Consider the following 21,264-nt stretch of genomic DNA (forward strand, 5'->3'; position numbering starts at 1 on the left):
TTCCCAACATCAAATCTTTCTCCAGCGACTCCTCTCTTCTCATCAGATAACCAAAGTAGCTGAGCTTTAACTTTAGAATTTGACCCTCCAATGAGCAGTCAGGGTTTATGGTCGACAATCGACTTATTTGATCTTCTGGCAGTCGAAGGAACTCTCAAGAGTCTCCGCCAGCACCACAATTCAAACGCGTCTATTCTTCGCCGCTCAGCCTTCTTCACAGTCCAACTCTCGCATCCATACATCACATCTGGAAAGACCATAGCACGAGTTATACGGATCTTGGTTGGCAGTCTAATGTCTCAGCTCTTTACTAGGCGGTCAAGGCTAGCCGTGGCTCTCTTTCCCAGAAGCAGGCGTCTCCTAATTTCATGGCTGCAGTGTCCTTCCAGGGTAATCTTGGAGCCCAAGAAGAGAAAATCTGTCACAGCTTCCACTTCTTGTCTCTTGATGCTCCAGGTCTTGATAGGGCAAGACGCCATGATCTTTGTCTCTTCAATGTTCACTTTAAGCCCAAACTTTTCACTCTCTTCTTGTACGCGCAACAGAAGTCTCTTGAGTTCCACTTCCCTTTCTGCCATTAAAATGGTATCATCCGCATATCTGAGGTTGTTGATACGTTTTCCAGCAATCTTCACTCCAGCTGAAGACTCGTCCAAACTGGCCATCTTCATGCTGCACTCAGCATATAGGTTAAATAGGCAGAGCAACAGTATGCCGCCTTGTTTCACTCCTTTCTCAATCGGAAATCAGTCAGTAAGAACATGCCCATTTCTGACTGTGGCCTCTTGCCCTTCATACAGGTTCCTGAGGAGACAGATGAGGTGAATTGAAACTCCCATCTCTTGGAGAGCTTGCCACAATCTGCTGTGATCTACGCAGTCAAATGCTTTCACATAATCAATAAAGCAGAAGTAGATGGGTTTCTGGAACTATCTTGCTTTTTCCATGATCCAGCGAAGGTTGGCAATCTAGTCTCCAGTTCATCTGCCCTTGCGAAACCCAGCTTGCACGTCCGGAAGCTCCCGATCCATATACTCCTGCAGCCTACCTTGGAGGATTTTCAACATCACCTTGCTAGCATGCGAAATAAGCGCGATCGTGCGGTAGTTGGAACAATCTTTGGCACTGCCTTTCTTTGGAATGGGGATGTAAACTGACCTCCTCCAATCCTGTGGCCACTGCAGGGTTGTCCAAATCTTCTGACATAATGTATGCAGAATGTTAACAGCGTCATGGTTGAGGTTTTGAAGCAACTCAGCTGGAATGCCTTCAATTCCGCTATATCTTTTTTCTTTGCAAGGCTGGCTAAGGCCCATTCAACTTCACTCTTCAGGATGCCCGACTCGAGATCAGTAATCACAACCGTCTTATGTTGGGTTTGCACATCCGGGTCCTTCTTGTACAGTTCTTCTGTGTATTCCTGCTACCTCTTCTTTATCTCTGAGGCTTCCGTGAGGTCCCTGCCTCGTTTGTCCTTTATCACGCCCAGCTTAGCACAGAAGCTTCCTTTGATATCTTTGATTGTCTTATACAGAGCTCTTGTGTTCCTCAATTGGCTGTTGTCCTCAACTGCTTGGCACTGCATGTTCAGGAAGGCATTCTTATCTCTTCTTGCTATTTTCTGAAGATCCGCATTGAGAACCTTGTATGCTTCTCTTTCCCCCATAACTTTTGCCATCCTCCTTTCCTCAGTTATTTGCAAAGCCTCTTCAAATAACTAGTTTGCTTTCTTGCATTGCTTTTGCTTTGGAACGACCTTACAAGCAACTTCTTGTATTATATCACGAAAACCAGTCCACATCTCTTCAGGCTCTCTGTCTTCTAGATCTAATTCTTGAAATCGATTCCTCACTGCCGAGCATATTCTGATGGAATTTGATCCAAATCATACCTGAAAGGCTTCCAGTTTTCTGCGTTTTCCTCAATCGAAGCTTAAATTTGGCAACAAGAAGCTGATGATTGGTGCCACAATCAGCCCCAGGACTTGTTTTTACTACTTCTATAGCGCTTCTTCATCTCTGCCGGCAAAGAATATAATCAATCTGATTACTGTACAGACCGTCCGATGAAGTCCATGTGTACAGGCGCCTCTTGTGCTGTTGAAAATGAGTATTCGCTATGGTCAGGTTGTTTTCTTGACAAAACACTACTAGCCTCTGCCCAGCTTCATTTGGCTCACCAAGACCGAAATTGCCTGTTTTTCCGGATATTTCTTCACTCCCCACCTTAGCATTCCAGTCTGATATGAGAAAAAGGACGTCTGATGATGGAGTGCGGTCTAAAAGGCATTGCAGGTCCGCATAAAACCTCTCAACGTCAGCTTCTTCAGCAGTAGTGGTTGGTGCATAGACTTGGATAACTTATGTTGAAATGGTGACCTTGGATCCAAAGTGAAATCATTCGGTCGTTTTTGGGGTTGTACCCTAGCACTGCTTCGCCTATTCTTCTGTTTACTATGAGAGCGACCCCATTCCTTCTCTTGAATTCGTGCCCACAGTAAAAGACATAATGGTCGCCGCATTTAAATTCTCCCATTCCAGTCCACTTGAGCTCGCTGATACCAAAGATATCAATGTTCAATCTGTCCATTTCTCGCTTGACGACATCCAGTTTACCTTGCGTCATAGATCTTACATTGCATGTTGCTATGCGATATATCTCCTTGCAACATCGGACTTTCCGGTCGCTTCCCGACTCATCCACAACTGAGCGTCCTTTTGGCTTTAGCCCATCCGCTTCATTCGTCCTGGAGCTACTAGGAATCGCCCTTTTTTCATCCCCAGAAACACGTGGGACGCCTTCCAACCTGAGGGACTCATCTTCCGGCGCCATATCATTAATGCTATTGTGACTGGCCATAGGGTTTTCTTGGCAGGAAATACTGGAGTGGGTTGCCGTTACCTTCTCCAGTGAATCGCATTTTGTCAGAACTCTCTGCCGTGACCTGTCTATGTTGGGTAGCCCTACACAGCAGAGCTCACGACTTCATCGAGTTTCGCAAGCCCCTCCGCCTCAAAACATCCTTGCTCAAAACATCCTTGCGAACTGCAAAATTTCCGGATGACTGTAAATAACGCCCGAGTCGTCCCTGTATCGAAGTAATGACACATACTTTCAAAGCGTCATTTCGAATTCTAGCTGATGTACCCGCTCAGCCGCCCAGTTTTACGACGCAGAAGTAAATTTTGTTTCTTACGCCGGCGTATTTTCTATGCTGCTAACTTCAAAAAAGAAAAAAAAGCATTGGCCCTGAGAACACTTCAAACATCTTTCTACGGTGATATTCAAAATTTTGGCAAAGTTCTTGTGTGTACTGCTCAAAACATCCTTGCGAACTGCAAAATTTCCGGATGACTATAAAGACCGCCCGAGTCGTCCCTGTACCTCAGAAAGGTGATCGCTTGCTGTGAACTAAGTGCTGGCCTATTTATTTATTCAAATCTATTTATTCAAATACCTCACGGGCTCCAATTGGACTATTATGTGAGGGGGATTACATAACTGGGTTGCGAAACAGAAGCAATTAGAAGGTGGTTATTTTAACATCGGTATTTTCAAAACGTTATCGTTATACACAATGGCAAACAAGCACAAGAAAGGGGAACAAAATTTGAAAATCACACTATAGAACGCACTTCAGAACAAAATGCTGCTTATTTTTTCTTTGAAAATAACATAATCTGAAATGTGAACAATGTTGTCAGAAGACTATTCCAATAAATGATTGCACGGGGCAGGGCTTGAATGTAGTGGTTCTTCCCGAAAGGCGTTTAAAACTGAGATGATTATGCAATAGGTTAGATGTGCGGGCTGGTTTTGTAAGAGGTAGTGTGAAGGAATGATGGCTGTAAACAATTTTATGGAAGAGGCAGATAAGTGCTATTGTTCTGCGAAATTCTAAGGATGGAAGAGATAACGACGCCTTTATGTTAGAATAGAGGGTTTACAAAAGTACGTCTGGCACGCTGATCCCGCCCTGGCCGCCATATTTTGTTCGCTCCATCCGTTCCCTTCTTGTCCGTCCGTCAGCGCTCGCCGTTCTGTTCGCGTTTTTCACGTTTTAACATACTGTGCTGTGCTTGGACCTCTCTTCGGTCTCTGGCGGTTTCTGTTAGCGACGCCTAGAAGCGTATTTTGACAGCCGAGATCTGGCGGGGCCCACCAGCCGCGCTGCCGAGCGAAGTTACAAATTGCTCTACGAATCGTGCATGGGCCCCTCGGCAATCCGCAGCGTCATCCCAATCCAGGTACAGTATCCAGAGTTCTGTAATATGGATTTTTTTTTGTCTGTGCGCCATTGCTGTTTACTTAAATGCCTATGAGAGATCATCGCGAGTTTGTTTCCTTGGTTTGCGCAATCGCCGTCGCTCATCCCACTGGAAGATACTTGGTTGGTGAAATGAGCGAGAATGCATTTTATTTATGATAAAAAGATCGTGCGTAATTTGACGTAAGTTGGACTGGCGCTTAGCACTTTCCTTCCCATGCCGTCGACGCAGTAGTTGGCATTAGTCTCCGAAATAATCGGGGGCTGCGTAAAAAAAAGTGCCATGGTAATTTGTGCTTCCAGTGATTGAATATTGATTGGTGTGTGATAGGCGATGACGAGTTAATAAAATCTGTGTAATTAATTTATCAACTGATGAAATAAGGACACGAAAAAAAGGAAAAGTTGGAAAGTAAGGGTTTAAAGGTGTCAGAATGAAAAACCAGTGCTTAGTGATGCTAAGGAATAAAATTTAGAATGTGTAATTGAATAACTGAAATAATAGAAGAATGTGTTCAAAAGTGTCAAATTGCTCAGAATGGAAAGCCGATTGTTGCTGACGCATGCGTATTGGTGTATAAGAATGTAAAACGTCAAATAAAATAAAAAATAAATAAAATGATAGAAATATAACATACATAACAACATATAACATACTACACTTGTGTGTAGCATGTTACTTTTGATGAATTCATATTTCACTGCATTGTATTCCTTTCGCCCCTCCTGCTAGGGCCCAGTTAGGGCCTGCAGTATTTGGTAAATAAAATAAATAAATAAATAAATAAAAGAGCTAAAATATAACACGTGAAGAAAGAAAACATCGCGCGTGTGTGTGTATGAGAGAGAAACACTATCGCGTTATACCTTTAACGGCGGAGCATAAGTGACCCCCTAATTTTTATATAACGATGTGATATAATATAAATCTGATTTTATGAACACAGCCAGTTGCACAAAGCACAAACACTTCGCAGTAATATGAGTTGACTTTTCAAATTTATTTTCGTTTCAGCCGAGTTCCTCCTCCTCAGAGTGCCTCGAAGCTTCCAATGTCAGCGCTTTCATATGAAATTACGGCTTCAAATGTTTACTTTCTGACAGAGGGAATAAACAAGAAATTTACCTATTTAAAAATTCCAGTGAATTTCAGGTAGCTCTGAATTAGCGAACCATCGGGTGACTCGAAAAAACACACAAAAGTGAAGCGCACGCTTCGTTATTTTATCAGCCGCAATGGCAGGTATAAAACCTGAGCTGCGCGCTCTGGACGTGGACCGGTCGAAACGGGCTGCACGTGAGCATGTTACAACACACTAGTGGGATGTCATCTTTTCCTGCTTTTCTAGACGCCGCGAGTTTGGCAGCCGATTGCTTTTGCAGCATGAAACACGCACCTCGGGCGCACTAGACAACCGTATTGCTCTCTGCACCAAGCACTACCATTTCGTACGAATGTGAAACGTAGTTTCGGTAATCATGACCGTGTCTTAAATCCAATACACAATGGTAAATGCAACCTACGTACAAAAAGTTTCAAAGAACGTATTTGCATAATAGCGTTCGTTATACATGCATTGCTCCTTCTCCCGTGTCCTCCATCACAGCATAAGCTTATCCTTCAAGTTCACAAGGCTCCATAGCGCGCAAAACAACCTTGCTATTTTAGGTGATAGCCCATTCTGTGAGCTAGTTCCCAGTCAGAGGGACGTGCAGTAATGCTTTACATGATGCAAGTGACCCTTGTAAAGTCGATTAGGACTGCAAACTAACGTTCGCATACACGCGTACACCTTGATTCCGTGCGCGTCTACGACGGTGCGCTGGCTGCAGAAGGGCACGCAACAACATGCTGGCATCATTCCGAATAGAGCTTGGAGCTAACAGCGACTTCTGTGATGTTAAAAAATGAAACAATCGCTTGTGAGCATTCCAATGCACCTTTCGGTGCATGCACGGGTTCTACGAAAGTGCACGTTGACAGCGTACTCGATGGGAGGCGCGGGCGGACGGAACAAAACATGGCCACCGCACACAGTTTCTGTTTCTTTCACTAGATGGCGCTAACTTTTGTAAAGCCTCTATTATGCTTGAATGTGGCAATAGTTTCCCTGACTTTTTCGTGTTATAAATGAATTGAGCACGTTATTGCCAATCGCATAAATTAACTATTATACAGTTAAAACCTGATGTAACAAAGTTGAGGGGAGCCGCGGAATATTTTGTTAAATCGGGAACTTCATTAAATCGAAAGAGGAATTTCTCGGTCGCTTAATCTGATACAGTCGATTATTATATATGGTGTCGCGGCATCAAGGATGTACCGCAGCATCATATTTGCGAAGCGTAAATGCGCTGAAAATGAAATCGTGTTTTGAAAGGATGTAACAGATAACTTAAACGGAGACCCAAGGAAGCTGTACTGTAACGTCATCTTGTCCACGTTGCTACAATGAAATTGCGGCCCACGCAACCACCAACAGCGCGTACGAAAAGTAGCAACGAGAATTTTACCTCGGCAAGAAGGGTCCCAGGCGATTAAATTTCTTTCCCAGCAAAGGCGTCGCTGATCTTTGCTTGCTTGTGGTTTGTAAGCAACATCTGCCCGGATTTTTCGTGCGTTCTTGAGAGAGGCCTTCGCCTTGCGGTGGGTATAGTTAGGCTAAGGATGACGATCTACATTAATAACACCGTTGACCCAGTTGTTCCTGGCGTGGAAATTCGTTTGTTTGCAGATTATTTCTTGCTTTAACGTGATATCACATGTTTTAATTACGAGATCGATCTTGGATATTTCTCTAACGTCCTAGCATGTGCCAGAAATGGGACCTGGCCCTAAACAAAGAAATGACCAATTTCCTTCGCGCGACATGTAAAAAAAGGTACCTTTGATCACAGGTATCGCCTTGGGCAATCACCATTGCACGAAGTATCCAGTTTTAAGGTGCCTTTAATAGCTTATTCTCGCAGCCACGATCTTGCCTGTCCGCCCGTAACACTTTAGTTTGATGACGTCATCAGTAGTGTGCTATGTCGTGCCTCGAAATAAATGATGACTGTCCTGGAATTCACATGTTGGAAATAACTGCGCGTCTGCTTTGCGCAAACAATGTTTTCTGCGGAAAAAAAAAACTTTCTAAAGTCCCCGCTCAAGTTAAATTACTCGCCTATAATTCACTAATCAGGGCTATGCTCGAGTATGCGTGCGTGGTGTGGGATCCTTATAATAAAACCAATATTTGAAAAAAAAACTTGAAAAATCCAAAGAAAAGCCGTAAGGTTTATTTATACAAAATTTTCGCCATTCGATTCTCCGTCTGCGCTTACGAATTTTAAAAACAGCCATCCTCTTGAGACACGAAGAAAAAAATATTCGTCGAGAATCTTTTTCCCTGCTCATAAATAATAAGTGGACGCTTGATCCTGCACCCTACGTATCCATTTTAACTACACGCCTTACACGCCACCATCATCATCGCATAGTGATGCTGCATGTGTCATTTTGTTTTTCGTTTTACTTTCTGCCCCCTGAATATCTATTTATTTACTCGTTCTGCTTTGAGTTGCAATATGATCTGCAATATGAAATAAATAAATAGTGGAGATCGTCAAAACCAGAATTTTTTGAGCTGCAGTTCAGTTGCAAAACTTTTAGGAAGCCTATGTTGTATATGAAAGATGGACTGTATACCTGCTGGGGTCACCCTCAGAATTTATCATGGGTTAAGATTTAAAAGGATGACTCGCGAGGTTTTGAACAGGAGAGCGACTGCACTTATTGCATGCTCCAGCGAGTCTTGGATTAGAATTAAGCGCCGGAGCTTAGGGTGCCGGTCGCCTGAGGATTACTTACATGGCCAGTACCAGAGGCTTATTTGCTGGGAGGCATTTTCACGTTGAACACCACGGGCATAGTAGGGACTACAGGAGCACTGGCTGTCAAAGACTGAAAAAAAGTATCTGTCCTTGCCACAAACACCTCTGAAAAGGTCTCCGAAAAATAAACAAAGAAGCACTCCACCACAACCGTTATAGACTTCTCTATGGCAGAAGCCACAGCAGAAGAAGCTTCAGGAAGCTGTTTGACGAGCAGTCACAGCAGCAAACCCAAAGCTGCGCTCTTTTAACACTGCAGCAGCCTCTCCACGTGAGCAACGACGTTTTTCAATTATTGAAAGCAGCATTGTCTCGTTTCTGAGAGCGGGACAGCTGGAGTCAGGGGCAGCGTGCGAGGCAGAGCATAGACAGCAACTTAGCACATCGGAAGCACACTCTGTTGCGGACCACCACATGAACAAAAGCGAACCGAGTGCCTGCAGGCATTTGCAGCTTCCCTGATGGGATGGGACAGGTAGGTCACCGCCGCTTGTGGTGGGGCTAGCCTGCCACAGAATTTTTATCTGTTGTAGGCCGTCATTGCACCCGCCACCACTTAGGTGGTGGACGACGGCTGTTGTTGCGGCGCTCGTCTTTCTTTCCCTCTTTCTTTTCTATTTTCTCTTCTGTCTGCACGAGGCAGCGGAGGTGGCTCAGCTACAGAGCCAGTAGCAGGCCCGTGCAGTTTCTTTTCCTTCTTCCTATAGCCACAACAACAACAACAGCATGGGACCAAAACACCAGCAGTTGCGGCATATTGTAGCGGACGAGTACCCAAAACCCCAACTCAAAATAGATATAGCCACGCGTTTACTTCTGACGGGGCTATCAGACCGGCGAAGATTAAAATGGCGCACTCTGTGTGAATGCGTTTTCAATAGTTCTGCAGCGGAACTGTTCACGGAAACGCCACGGGCGATGTCTTTCACTCAAGCGAGGTGCGGGGGACAACAAAAATGCTTACAGCTGAAGTAACCTGCCACACGCTAGAAGATCTCAGGTACTGAACGCTGGATGACCTGCACAGAACGCCTGTTTAGCCAAATCGCTATACCTCCGAGATGTTTAAAAAAATAGAACAGCCCCTCCTGTATACATCAGCCTCAATTAATGGAATGGCGCCACCATCAACCGAAACAAAGGCAACCGGGACAGAGGCGGTTGAGTTGCCGAAAGGACAGATCAGGCGAACACTGGCACGGGCTCGAGACAAGTCCCAACCGCAGCGAGCATCGCGCGAGCACACAGCAGCGCAACCGAGCTAACCGTCCTAGCCTACACTGCATCACACAGCAAATAGAAGCAGACCCGGATCCCGCATAAACTATGTGAAATTAACCAAATCAAGGCAATGCAAAAGAAAGCCATTTGGTTTATATGCCACTGGTTCGACAAGAATTTTACGCCCTCCCCAGAGCTTTCATCACTAGCCTTGGTATCGCTATAAGCTCGTCAAACGACTGATTCGTTAAAATGTATGCATTCCGTTAACTTCATAGGAGGCGTTAGTACAGGAGGCGTCAGCGGCGTTTGAAATTGATTTACAGCATAGAAAAGGCGCAGTATCTGTCACAATTCTCCGCGGACACATGTACCGTGCCGTAAAGAAAGAGAGGATGGTGGGAGTGAAAGAAGAGAGGGAGATATAGGTGCCGTAATGGAGGGCTACGATCCACCGCGCTATAATGGCTTGTTGTTGTTCTTGTGGCTGTAGGAAGGCGGAAAAGAAAACGCGCGGGCCTGCTATGGCTCTGTAGCTGAGCCACCTCCGCTGCCTCGTGCGGACAGAAGGGAGAAAGTAGAGAAGAAAAATAGGGAGAGAAAGACGCGCGCCGCAAAGCGTATTTGGGTTTGCTCGGTACGGTGGCTCCGCAAGGGACAAAACAACAGAAGAGACGAAGAAAGCGGGCTGTTCCGACTAGCATCTACCGCCCCCAGGAGCCGAGCAGCCTAGCGATTAGCGGCGCATGCTTTTTCAATGGGCGTCATGTTGGACGCGGCACTAGCTTGAGAAAGCCTATACTACTGCTACTACTGTTACTACTACTATTATTATTATTATTATTATTATTATTAGTAGTAGTAGTAGTAGTAGTAGTAGTAGTAGTAGTAGTAGTAGTAGTAGTAGTAGTAGTAGTAGTAGTATAGAGGAAGACTCGTTTAACTAAGTTGGCCCTGAATTGTCTTTAGGTAACGGCCAAATTAACTGGCTAAATATCTTCCAAGTTTTAATTATTAATGATAATAATATTAATTGGTTCACAGGAAGGGAAAGGTTCACAGGAAGGGAAAGGTTCACAGGAAGGGAAAGGCGCAGTATCTGTCACACGCGTGTCTGTGGACACCTTCATCCCTTGGTGTCCACAGACACAAGTGTGACAGATACTGCGCCTTTCCCTTCCTGTGAACCAATCATTATTATTATTATTAATTAACTGTGAAGATAATATTTAGCCAGTTCATTCGGCCGTTAACTAGACAATTTAGTGCCAACTTCGTGAAACGAGTCTTCCTCTATACTACTACTACTACTAATGATAATAATAATATTAATAATAATAATTAGAAGAAAAATATTACTGTGTATTATTATTATTATTATTATTATTATTATTATTATTATTATTATTATTATTATTATTATTATTATTATTATTATTATTATTATTATTATTATTATTATTATTATTATTATTATTATTATATAGTAGTAGTAGTAGTTGTAGTAGTAGTAGTAGTAGTAGTAGTAATTGTATTATAGGCTCTCTCAAGCTAGTGCTGCGTCCAACGAGACGCCCATTGAAAAAGCATGCGCCGCTAATCGCTTGGCTGCTTGGCTCTTGGGGGTGGTAGATGCTAGTCGGAACAGCCCGTTTTCTTCGTCTATTCTGTCGTTTTGTCCCTTGCGGAGCCACCGTACCGAGCAAACCCAAATACGCCGCCGCAACAGCCGTCGTCCACCACCTAAGTGGTGGTGCGGGCAATGATGGCTTACAACAGATAAAAATTCTGTGGCTGGCTAGCCCCCGCCGCAAGTGGCGTTGACCTACCGTCCCAGCCCCGTAGGGCCAGGAACAGCCACCTCGTGCGGACACAAGAGAAAATAGAGAAGAAAGAAAAAAGTTGGCTGAAGGCTTAGCTTGGTTAAGCCTAGAAGATTGCGAAATAATAAATTGGTTCACAGGAAGGGAAGGGCGCAGTATCTGTCACACTTATTATGTGGACACCTGAACCGCGCCGTAAGGGAAAGGATGAAGGTGGGAGTGAAAATGGAAAGAGAGAAAGGGGAGCCGTAGTGGAGGGCTGCGGAGTAATTTCGACCACCTGGGGATCTTTAACGTGCACTGACATCGCACAGCACACGGACGCCTCTTCGTTTCGCCTCCATCGAAACGCAGCCGCCGAGGTCGGGTTCGAACCCGGGTACTCCGGCACAGTAGTCGGGCGGGCGGAAGATTGCGAAAGTAAAACCCTTGGCTGCTCCTTGTTCTGCGGCTGCGCCCCGACTACTGCGAGGAGCCGAGCCACAGCCCCATTTATTGATTGATTGATTAAAACTTTAATTTCCACCGATTTAGGAGGCCCCCTACTCCCCGCTCCTGGCACGCAGGCCTGAGGAACGGGGGCTGGAACCTCCGCGACTAAGGACTGGCGAATATACATTGGTTATTCGCGGCCTTGGCCGCCAGGCGGACGGCTTTCTGCTGGTCAGCGGGGACGTCGCTTCGCAGCAGGGTTACCCAGGCTTCTCTACTTTTATTGTCCTTAGCGCCCGGAGACTTAGGGCATTCCCAAATTATATGATCGAGGGTTCGCCTCGCTTTGCAGGCTTTACATTTATCATTTTTTCTCTCATCTATCTGGGTGTGAAACAACCAGACATGGTTCGGGAAATTTCCGGCTTGTAATTGCCGCCAGGCTATGGCCTCTTTATTATTTAAGCTAGGATCCGGAGCCCCATTTATCTTCCTAGCATGACGTCACAAACAGCGAGCTCCCTCTCTCAGCTGCGACACAGCGCCGTGTATGAACTCGCCGCCACCATCCGATGGCGCGAGCTGGGGCCCCGTCTGTCGGTATGGCGTGACGTCACACGGTCACGTGAAAGGTCATGTATGGAGGCGCCACGACACACCAAAGGCTCGAAGTGCTAGCAGTTGGTTCACAGGAAGGGAAAGGCGCAGTATCTGCCACACTTGCTCTGTGGACATCTGAACCACGCCGTAAGGGAAGGGAGGTGGTGGTGGTGGTAACAACTTTTATTGCCACAAAATGAAAGGAATTATTTCGGGCTGGGGTGAGTCTAGGGTGGCCTCCAGTCGGGGGCGACCTCTTGAGCTCGCGTGACGTGGGCCAGTTGAGTAGTTTTTCTTGGGCTGGCCAACAGCTTGTCCCATTCCTCCGCTGAGGGGGCTGGCAAGAGTGTCTTTGGAGGGGATTGCTGGCGCATTCCCACAGTATATGGTCTTGAGTGGCCTGCGTCCCGTCACCGCAGTGCCGGCATGCAGGGTTGAATTCTCCGTTCGTAATTAACGATAGTCTGTAGGGGCTAAGAATGGCCTTTGTTTGTAGGCGTCTGGGTGTCGTGGCTTGCGCCCAGTCGAGATCGGGATGAGGGGCGGGGTACGTGCATCTTAGCTCGCGATAAAAGTTTATCTCCACGTATGTGCGCGGCGCCTCGACAGGCGCGTCCGTTCCCGATAGATCTCCTGTCTCCCGGTTGGTTAAGCCTCGGGCTAGACGGTCGACCCCTTCGTTTCCGGAGTTACCCGCGTGAGCCGGAACCCATACGAGATTGATGTTGTGATTGAGAGATCGGTTGCGCAGAATTCGCGCCGCGAGTGCGCTTACAGAATTTTTGGCGAAATTTTGAACGGCGCTTTTTGAGTCGCTTAGAATAGTTTTAGTGCGAGTATCCGCGATGGCCAGTGCGATAGCTACTTCCTCTGCCTCGCATATGGAGCTAGCATGAAATGTTATGGCGTTAATGAAGGTTGACTTTGGAGTGGCCATACATGCCACGTACGCTCCGTTTTTTATGTGTTGAGCTGCATCCACGTACACTGCTTGTGGATAGTCCTCGTACTGTTTCTCAAGGGTCTGTGCCCTTGTCTTCCTGTGGGCGTCATGTCTGCCTGGTAGCATGTTTTTGGTTATTAATTTAACAACTCGTCCACTAGTAATGTCAGCCGAGAAATGGGATGTTGCGCACACCTCCCCAGTGGGGTGTATGTGAAGCTTGTCGAGAATTACGCGTCCCGCAAGGCTGCGTGACAAGCGGGTCACTTGCTGTCTTATGGGCTTCTATTAGTTTAGGTAGCATGTTAAAAATTCCCAACTGCAGTAGTCGATCTGAGTTAGTGTATACTGGCAAGCCAAGGGCCGCTTTGTATGTTGTTCTAATTATGCTATTAAGTGCATCTTCGTCCCTACGACGCAGATGATAGTCATTCCCTCAACTGAAGTTCCTTTTAATATCGAAACCCCTCCTACGTCACTTCGATCCTGCTGCAGTGACAGAAGTTCACACGGATGCTAGTGGAATCGGTTTCGGGCAGTACTTGTACAATGACACGATGAACGAGAGCAGGTTATCGCGTAGGCAAGTCGTACCCTGAGCAAACCGGAGCGAAACTACACAGTCACCGAATAGGAATGCCTGGCTGTAGTTTTCGCTGTGCAGCGTTTCGGTTCATATTTGTACGGACGGTCGTTTACTATCGTAACTGACCATCATTCACTCTTTGGCTGCGGAACCTTCGAGACCCATGTGGTCGCCTCGCACGCTGGGCCCTCCGGTTACAGGAATATGACTTTGCCGTGGTGTACAAAAGCGGGAGGCGTCATGCAGACGCAGATTGTCTTTCTAGGATGCCAATGGCCGTGACCGAATCTGACAGCGACGATTTCGACAATTATATATCGACCCTCGAGCCACCGTTCCCCGACTCGAATGTTTTCAAAACGGAAAAGGAAAGAATAGCAGTCTGCAGCCTCTTTTTGCCGCCGCCCAAGCCAGCGCAGCTACAAGCCGTTTTTGTGTGCGTGATGGCCTCCTATGGAAAAAGTTATTCACCTGTCGGCCAGCGATACCTACTCGTAGTTCCCAAAACGGACGTATTGCGTGTTATGTACGATGAAACAACTTCTGGGCATTTGGGGTCGGTTCGAACACTCCACCGTGCTCAAGAAAGATTTTACTTGCCCAGAATGCGCTCGACGATTGAACAACACGTTGCCAGTTGCAAGCAATGTCAACGCCACAAACGTCTAACTGCAACTCTATCTGGCTTGCTGCACCCTGTGAAGACCCCGACAGCTCCATTTGATCAAGTAGGAATTGACTTCGTAGGTCTGTTTCCGAAGTCCGTGGATGGAAATCACTGGATTGTAATCTGCGTGGACTATCTCACACGTTACTGTGAAACCGCCGCTCTTTCATCTGCTACGGCGCATCAGGTGTCGCTTTTCTTGCTGCACTCAGTCTACTTACGACACGGGCCGCCGCGAATTGTCATCACTGATCCGGGCCGGCAATTCACTGCTGATGTTGTTGAAGAGCTCATGCGTTTATGCGCCGTAACTTTCCGACACTCGACGCCATACCATCTCCAGACAAATGGCTTGACTGAGCGCGTCAACAGAACGCTTATCAACATGCTAGCCATGTATGTGGGACACCATACTATCCTTCATCACGTATGCGTTTAATACCGCCACGCATGAGACGACTGGGTACAGTCCATTCTTCCTGTTTTATGCCAGACCGCCACGCTACTCCCTGGATACTATCCTGCCCTTCTCAAAACCGTGAAGAGCCCTGCCTGGCTGAGACCCTCTGTCTCGCCGAAGAAGCTCGGAGAATCGCCCGTTTACGGTCTGTTGCTTCACAAGAACGTTCTAAAGTGCGATACGATGCCAGTAACCGGCGTGCCGCGTACTGTATAGGCGATTTAGTCTGGCTGGGGCGTCCAATTCGGCGCCGCGGCCTACATCAAAAACTCTTGACCCACTATGACGGCCCATATCTAGTCGTCAAACGCATCAGTGATTTACCTTATGCAGTAGCCCGCCTGACAGCGTCAGGTCATCGGTCTGCCAAAACCTAACTATGTCATGTTGCCCGCTTAAAGCGGTGTCAGTCTCGCACGACTCACGAACACGCCCAGAGGGCTTCGTCTGAGTAGGGGGGAAATGTCACGCTACTGACGACGATGAAGGATTGTGATGGTGTCAGAAGGAGAGGAAGAAGCGTTGGTCTCTGGGGGCTAGTAGGCTTCACCTTTTCCCGCTGCCACAGCACTGTAAATAAACACCCCCTTTCTTATTTCACACCGTAACAACACACACACACATTATATATATATATATATATATATATATATATATATATATATATATATATATATATATAAGCCGGAGTACCCGGGTTCGAACCCGACCTCGGCGGCTGCGTTTCGATGGAGGCGAAACGAAGAGGCGTCAGTGTGCTGTGCGATGTCAGCGCACGTTAAAGATCCCCAGGTGGTCGAAATTACTCCGTAGCCCTCCACTACGGCTCCTCTTTCTTTCTTTCCACTTTCACTCCCACCTTCCTCCCTTCCCTTCCGGCGCGGTTGCGGTGTCCACAGAAAACAAGTGAGACAGTTACCGCGCCTTTCCCTTCCTATAAATAAATAAATCAGGCAGTGGAGGTGTAGAGCCAGTAGCAGGCCCGTGTATTTTCTTTTCCTTCTTTCTGCAGCCACAACAACAACAGCCCCGTAAGGGTCAGGAACAGCCACGCTTCACCACCTCGCCTCAGTGCTACGTGTTCCAAAGTACGCTTTCCTGGTCAACCGTAAAAACAGCAACACCGTGCGTGTACGCCAACATCTTCACCTCGGGGAGACACCGCTAGGGAGCCAGATGGAGCGGATGCGCTCCACATGACCTCCTGCTTCGACGCCGTATTTTACCCGGAAAATATCAACGCTACAGAAAGTGGGATACTCCATCGGCTTCCACTAATCAAGCTGAATCTGCTGATAACAGATTTTCATCTCTAAGTCCAGATTTCACCATCTTCTGGCCGTTCGCAGATCCGAAGCGGAGAACGCCGCGCTAAGCCTGGCAGCTTCGGGCCATCGGCCCGACGAAACGCTGCTCAAGCTCACGCGGGAGCCTCCAAGGATGGCGGCTGACAACGCAGCGGCATCGACCGGAGCCACGACACCGACTCAAGAGATAAAACACGAAGAGAACGCTACCAACGACTCACAGAAGACACTCGACAGCGGAGGATGGTTCGTCGCAAAATACCGCAAATCGAGGCTGACTGCCGTTCCGGAGACCGGGACCGAAGCGGCAGGCAAACCACCACCGGGGGGCGCGCAACGACGGGGAACCGGACGCAGTCACTAGACGCTATGGAGCCATCCTTGAACATCAAAGAGCCTTAAGGAGGATCTATCCACCTCCCCACGAAGACCTCAATAGAGAGCAGTCGGTTGCCTGGAGACAGCTACAGATTAACACATACCCCAATCTGAGTCTACTCAGTAAAATCCACCCCACTACATATGAAAATAAATGCCCACTATGCGGAGAACCCCCTACACTCTACCATGTTACATGGGCCTGTCAAGAAACACAGGTAGCACCAATAAACACCACACCAACACCGGAGCAATGGGAGGCTGCGCTGTCCTGCTCGACGCCTGACGACCAGCTCAAGCTGATTGACAGAGCGCGCAAGACGGCAAAGGCCACTGGGGCCCTGGACTGAGGGCCCCACCAACGCCGGGAGAATTCCCTTTGTGTAAATAAAGTTTTTCATTCATTCATTCACCTCGGCTGCTTGTAACTTAAACCCATTAATGGTGTATCGAGCTGGATAGTTACCGCCAAAGCGAGCAAAATCGGAAAGGGAAGACGAAAGAGCTACAGGAGAAAGCAGAGAAGTGGAAAGGCACCAATATATCCATTTTCGCCAGAGCTACTGTATGTAATCTTTTTTTTCATCAGCAATTACGTGTTGCAAGTGTTGCATTGTTCGCGTGTAAACTTGCAAAGGCTTTACAGGATTTTTGCCGTTTTCATTTGGGCGGCGGAATGAGAACGCTGCAGCAGGAGGAATCTGTTCCGGCGTGTTAAATATGGGGGTTTGGGGCTCTGGCACCTCTTTTTACGCCAGGTGATCGATCAATTGTTTTTTTCGCGACATTTCCGGCACAGTTAGTCTGCGGCGCCGGTTGCCTGAGTTTGTTGTCTCTACCGAAGAAGTAGCGTGTGGAATTTCTGGATATTACAGGGAGGTCATCGAGAGTGTCGGATTTCTTTAAGCGCATTTCTCTCTGGAATGTTTGCTCGGTGCAAAGAGAAAAAAGTTTTACTGCATTTTGTGAGATAATGTCTTCCCGGAACCCTTGTGCAGGGCCATATACAGAGGAGGCACAGATAAATTAAATAGAGTTAAAAAAATGCAAGTGCCGCCAGGAGCTTTTTAAATTACCTACCGGAGCATTACCAGTAAAGACGTTTTTGGAGGGAAGGGGCTTTTTTTTTTACCGTGGGGAGCACATTGTTTAATTTGTAAACAGCCGAAAATAATAGATCATGTTTTTTTTTACATTGTAGGAAAGGGGTATATTTTTGGGATGTAATACAACAGACCATAAAGAAGGATTTTTCACTACACTCGCACGGCATTCGATATTTCAGCATAGAGAATGAGGATGGAGTTCCATTTGACGTAATTCTTATGGGCCTCCACTGTCATCATCATCATCATCATCAGCCTGATTATACCCACTGCAGGGCGAAGGCCTCTCCCATATTTCTCCACTTAACCCGGTTCTGTGCTAGCTGCATCCACTTGACCCCTGCGAACTTCTTAATCTCATCCGCCCACCTAACTTTCTGCCGCCCCCTGCTACGCTTTCCTTCCCTTGGAATCCAGTTTGTTACCCTCAGCGACCATCTGTTATCCTCTCTTCGCACTACATGTCCTGCCCATGTCCATTTCTTCTTAATTTCTACTAGAATGTCGGTAACTTGAGTTATTTCTCTGACCCACTCTGCATGCTTTCTATCTCTTAATGTTACCCCTACCATTTTTCGTTCCATAGCCCTCTGGGTTGTCCTCAACTTAAGTAGAACTCTCTTGGTTAGCCTCCATGTTTCAGCCCCATAGGTGAGTACAGGCAAGATGCATCCACTGTATGGCGCTCCAAAATGGCAGGCTGTCACTGTGACAGGGATGCCAGACCTGCTCGAATTTATTTTCGAGACAGTATGGAGTGATTTATATTCCCTTTCAAAAATTGGCTGCAGAACCTCCCGAATAGCTTTGTTGTCGCTGCGGGAGTTTTAATGCGACGAGGCTGATCAGGCATTAATTCATGTACATTGCCTTGTGTCTTTTTTTGTGTTTTGATTGGAGTTTCCTTTCGTGTTATGTCGTGTGTCAAAGCCAGGCAATAAAGAAAAAAAAATCCGAAAGAAAATCCGGAAAAATAAAAACGTTCGGAAAAACTCCGCAAAAATCCGGGGAAATCCGGAAAAAATCCAGGGGCAAATCCGGGCCGTGGCGCAGTTAGTATTCTAGCCACTGTAGCGCTCAGTTGAAGAAGGGCGTTCTGGGCGGCTGAGCCTGAAAATGTTGCTTGCTGGAAACAGCGCATCGGCCGTTGGCCGAGGTCTTTCGACTCCTCAGGACACTACCGAAACGTACAAAGTTGTCCTTCCACGCCTGCCCACCGGTAATGTTGTCCTTAATACCGTTTTCCTGCATGCCCACCTTACGGGTCGCCCGTACCGAGCACCTGACTTTCGAGACGCACTTGCACAGATTTTGGACCTCCCGGAAATTTTGTGCATTGGTCAGTACCAAATGAGCCACGTGTGGATGGTTACCTGCGAGAGTAGTTCTTCAAAGCAGAAGCTAATTAACAAAGCAGAGTTCCCTGTGAAAGGACTTCGGTGCATGGTGTTCGACCCGGATACAAAGAATGCCAAGGTTAAGCTCCTTTGGGTTCCCCGCTATATGGAGCACCGGAGGATTGTGGAAGCTTTTGAGCCTTATGGAACGATTCAATCTGTGGAGCGTGAAAAGTGGCGGTGCCCAGGGATGGAGCACATGGAAACGGCGAACCGTGAAATCTCCCTCACGCTCAAGGACGGAGTGTCAGCAAGTACAATTCCTCACACTCTTAATGTTTATAGGGTGCAGGCATTAGTGCTTATCTCAGGGAGACCTCCACTGTGTCTTCGATGCAGCCGGGTAGGTCATGTACGGCGTCAGTGCCGAACGCCTCAATGCACCCAGTGCCGGCGCTTTGGCCATACTGTGGAGAACTGTGTATTAAGCTATGCCGATAGACTGCGTCAAGGCCAGTGGTCACGAGAAGATGACGTGGCGTCTGAACATATCATGGATGTATGTCAGAGGTTGTTGATGTAACTAGTGAGTTAGGTCGTGAACCTCAAAATGATGGGGACCAGAAGCTTTCTGCACCTCACATCAACTCAGAATAATCTGCAGTGACTGGCCATCAAGAACCAGCGTCTCCAGAGCCAAAACCGCCGGAACCGGACCCGCCTGTGAGTGCCACTCAGAGTGCTGCGCTTGCTGCCCAAGAACCACCTGTCATTGAAGGACGTCTGGATATGCCTCCTGTGGAGTCAATGGAGAAGATACTGCCAGTGGATGCTCGCCTATCCTCCTTCGTCATTGATTCTCCTTCGTCGTTGGAGGGTAACCGTGAGTCGTCTGTGGCGCCGATCTCTGGTGCGTCCGGTTCTCTGTCGGCTGTCAGTGTGGCAGCGAGCGATGTGCTCCACTCAGGTTCGTGGGCCGAAGCCTTGAGTGTCTCAGAGGAGGACATGGACAACACAGTGCCTTTGAAGCGTCCCGCAGGTGATGAGGTGTGTATCGATGGTGCTGGCCAGAAGGCACACTGTGTAGAGGCCACAGGAAGGGTGACTTTAAAGAGGAGGGCGATGTCTGCCCGAAAGGCCGCCAATTTGCAGGCGGGCCACCCCATTCCAGGGGATGATGTTTAAAAGGACTAGTACCAAAAATGGCTAGCGTCGCAGTATATCAAGTCGCTACCCTTAACGTCAGGGGTATGCGTAATCGTCGGAGACAGCAGCAGTTAAGACATCTGTTAAAGAAATGGAGTGTGTCTGTAGCAGCAATTCAGGAAACAAAGTTGTCCTCCGATGAAGAGACGGAAGCTGCTCTTGAGCCGTTTTTGCCGGAATATAACATTATTGTTAGCCACGCTAGAGGCTTGTCCGGAGGGTGTATGCTATTCCTGGCCAAAACACTAGAGATGACAGCCATGTCTTATTGCATAGATGACGAGGGGCGACTTATATGCTGTGACCTCACAATCTCAGGTGTGCAGTGGCGAATTATTTGTGTTTACGCCCCTGTAAAACAGCGAGACAGAAGGCATTTTTTTCTTTCATTAGTTAATCATTTGTGCACAGATCGCAAAATTATGTTGTTGGGAGATTTTAATTGTGTTTGTAAGGATGAGGACCGATCAGCCTTATGTAAGAGATATGATCCTAGTGCTGCATTACTTAACGATTTGGCTTGTGAATATAACCTTGTGGATGTGGGGCAGGAAAAAGGCGACAGTATTCATTTCACTCATTTTCAGTTCTCCTCTAATGCCCGCTTTGACAGAATTTATGTTTCTGCAGACACGTTAGCAAATGTGTTTGGTTACTGGGTGCGGCCCATCTTCTTCAGTGACCATTGTATGGTGTCTCTTCAGGTAGGGAGGTGCAGTCGGCAGATACTTCACCCTCGGTGGGAACTGTTGAAAATGAATAACTGTCTGCTCTCAGATGAAATCTTTAAGCGTGCTGTACCTACTTGTTTGAAATACATATGGTCACGCCATGATCTGTCAGTTTTTCAAAAATGGGACTTGTTTAAACAGGAAACCAAAAACTTAGCAATTGAAGCCTCTGCAAGAATCGCGTTCCTAAAGAGACACCACCTTCGTGAGCTTGGGCGCACTCTAACTGAGCTACATGTGCTAGAGAGGGTTAGCCCGGGTGCCTATGTTGAAGAAATTAATAACGTAAAGGCAGAGCTTCAACAATTTGCGACGGAAAGATAC

The sequence above is a fragment of the Amblyomma maculatum genome, chromosome 5 (genome assembly GCF_055883805.1).
Source record: "Amblyomma maculatum isolate TAMU_Amacu chromosome 5, ASM5588380v1, whole genome shotgun sequence".
Classification (NCBI taxonomy): Eukaryota; Metazoa; Arthropoda; class Arachnida; order Ixodida; family Ixodidae; genus Amblyomma; species Amblyomma maculatum.